Source organism: Saccostrea echinata, unplaced genomic scaffold (assembly GCF_033153115.1).
Source record: "Saccostrea echinata isolate AGI-Se365-2 ecotype Australia unplaced genomic scaffold, CSIRO_AGI_Sech_v1 ptg000015l, whole genome shotgun sequence".
Classification (NCBI taxonomy): domain Eukaryota; kingdom Metazoa; phylum Mollusca; class Bivalvia; order Ostreida; family Ostreidae; genus Saccostrea; species Saccostrea echinata.
The window spans coordinates 2,383,698-2,387,383 of NW_026889764.1; positions in this window are offsets into that span (position 1 = coordinate 2,383,698).

The window sequence follows — 3,686 nt, forward strand, 5'->3', positions numbered from 1 at the left end:
AATCCCATACACAGGTGATAAGGGTATATTGAATAATGACAATCATGAATGAAATTTTACTTAGAATTGTATTTGGCTATCATTGTGTCGTATAGTAATTGTTGGTTATCTTTTATATTTAGGTATGCGTTTCTTTTTCCTTTTAGTATATATAACAATAAACTAAAGAAAAGGGATTTCAAACGTACGCTCCATCACTATCTTCTACATCTGAAGTGTAAACATAGGACTCTTCATCAAACTCCATACAGCAGTATTTCCCGCCAGGTGAACAACAGGTGTATCCTTCAATACATTCCTTGGTGTTTTTGTAAACTTCGTATACCACTCTTCCCTGGTATCTGTCATAGTAACCCTTTCTTTCATACCACTCACAGTCTTTACTTAAAGTCTTATCTTACAAAATATAAAAATTATAAACAGTGTCAATTTCTACACGTATCTTTAAGCAAACAAAAAAAATTACACTTCTTAATATATTTCCTTTCATATTTTGTTTGAAATTATAATTAAGTAATGATCATAATTGTACTTCAGAATAATTATCATTGAAAAAATGAAATCATTTTTAAACGTATTCTACTTTTTTATGTTTCAAAATTAATTTAATTTTGATTAAAATCATTTAATTTGTAAACAGAAAATACACCCTTCTGTGTAAGACGTTAGAATAAATACAGCCTTTGAGAATATTTACTTTTATTTTACTAAAATAAGATTTTTGAACGATTGGGTTAAAAAAAATCTTGATCAAAATATGAAATGCTTGTACACAAGTACTGAAAAGCCAGTAATATTTTTCTTTCTTTTTTTTCTTTAATGTATTCATCTTCCAGAACTCTTTTAAATGTTCTTTTAAAAGTTTTATTCATAAAATTAACCATTATCAAAATTTTATAATTGATTAAGTGATAAGATTTCTTCAATTAATTGAGGATATAATAAAAATGAAAGAAAATCTCAACAGATCCAGTCTCTACATGTATGTCCTTTTTTATTAAGTAAGCCTAAGCGAGGCCGATTTTTTTCATATCTTTTAAATTCAAAATATCTAGTCTGAAAGCATAATTATATCTTTCTTTTTTTTCTCTGTAGTGAATAAGAAATAGCCTCTTTTGGAATACAAGCAGACAGTACAAAAATTTAGTACAAAATTCGATCAAATTATTTTCAAAATTTTAATAAACAAAACTATCAAAAATCTATTTGGAATTCTTATGGTCACGATGGAGACTTACCAATAAATAGCATGAAAAATATATGCATCATATTACCCCGTTTCTGAAATGTTGGAATCGACATATAATTCCAAATCAACAATAAACATTCTTCCGGAAGACATATTTTGTACATAAAAAACAAACGAGATTTAGAGAGATGGTATATATACCGGTAAATTTTCCATTGGGAGAATGAGGATATTTTCTCCTATTCAACCTAGGATTTCTGACAATACACCAAGTATTGACTGGAAAAGATTTCGCTACATACGTCAAGATAGCGGTCAATCGCTTCATTGCACGTATATTGATTAATGTTCAAAGAAAAATATACAATGGGTGCAGTACTACTACGTGTAGCACTGACACTTTAGTCCACCTGAATTATTAACTTAAGTGATCACCTGTTGTCTTCGTCCGCGCAAGCATCCTCAAGTAGTATAGATTCAAGATACTTTCAATTACGGCCCCTGGGTAAGGCGGGACCACAACAGGAATAAAAATATTAGTAGTAAACATCTTTTAAAATCTCTACTAGAATCATAGGGCCATGATTAGTCCTGTTTATATTTATGTGAGCGTTCAATCACCAGAGATATATATTTGTTACAAATCATGGTTCCACGAGAAAAGAATTGGTCAAAAGAGGGTTTCAATTTTTTACATGAAAATATGTATATTAAAAATCTTTTCAACAGTAGTAAGGTTACGCAAAATCATATTTAAAGATATGAAAACATTTTTAAAAAATGTGTCGTTTACTTTTTCTTTTAATTTGGTCCCTATGGTTAGGGTAGTGTTAAAATTTGAGATCCAGTTTTTGTTACATGTAACACATGTATACGGAAAAAATCATTAAGCTTTATTCTTTTTTAGAACGACTAGGCTAAATAAGTTATATATCAATACTGAAGAATCCCCATGTTGTGTGGAATCAAGTTCAGATAAGTCATAACTCATTTGGTCTAGGGTGTAGCCATACATGAGATTAAAAATTTTTCATGGGAAGAAGAGAGAACAAACCTTCTAAGAACAATGACTCAGGTAAACGTTTTTCATAAGGTTTTTTTTTTATCTGTAACGGCAAGATTGGAACAAATGAGGTACACTATTAGTGATCTTGTTTTTTTAAAACCTTCAATATCTTTAGAGCAAACTAATATTCACTCGTATTGCAATTATTGATGATGATAAATAAAAACTTTCCTGTATAAAGAAAAGCATGGATCAATTTATTGATAGCATAAAATGGAGCCTAGGGTTTTGATTCTGGAGGCCAATTAGCAGGCCATGAAAGAAGTTTGACTGGTAGCCTAGGTAATGAATGTATAAAAATGACCAACAGTGTGACATATCAGAAAAGATTCTCCAATAACAATAACGTATATTCCCACGAACAGTAACTTTCTAATACTGTATACAAATGTACCTTATTGATTTTGCTTACTGATTTTTCTCTTACGAATACTGCAGTATCCTTGCACTTATATAAGCATGTTGTCTTTAATTACACAACGCCTGTTAGTCTCTCCCATTGTCTGTTCACTTAAATAGTATTTCTTCCTCTGTGAAATTTTAACAACAAAATGAAAGCATTTTTCCCTTCAAAACGAGATCAGATCTTGTGGGAAGGTAACACAAGGGAGTCATAAACGTATCATTAGAAAATAAATACCTACTTAGATAGAGGTTTAATAGTCTCCAAACCCTATCAATCTTTTTTGAAAACTAAATTCACTCGTCAATTAATGTCGAATTGTGCTATAAATCGGTAATTTTTCTGACAGAAATTACGTATTACGTAAATATTTGAGCAACTGACAAAAGAATTCTAAAACATTATAAACTCTTTATTGTTTACCTTTATATATACACTGTATATATTTTACTATCTAGTGACTCTAGCTACATATAAAATCTGTATATGCAAAAACGATATACAAATTAATAACAATAAATACACAATGTTTCCTTCTATAATATTAATCAGATATTAAAATCTACATTTGTGTATTTTTTCATACAGAAAATCTTTTAGATTGCTCGTCGTCGTTTTCTTTTTTCATATCGTTGTCCTCAGTCTCAGAATCATCATCGCTGTCATCCCTATTACCAGCATTAGAAGTGACAGACAATGCGAACAGGGTATCATCAAACAAAAAAGTTTTGTGACCTGTAAATACAGTACATAATAAATACATATGGTATGGAAACCACACTCATATTTGATTTACTATTTATATATTTAAGAAAATAAACTGGCTGTTCTTTTAAAAATTACAATGATTTAATGCAGAGAAACTTGGTGCATTGCACCATGGATTAAAAAAGTAAAGTAGAAACATTTGCAGGACGATATTTTTTAAGATAATTATGGTTAATTTACTTGATGTAGCTAGGAAAGCTATCGTTGTTTGTGATGTATTTATAGAAATTTCCTGTTCTTTTTGTTCCCTCAAAGAATTA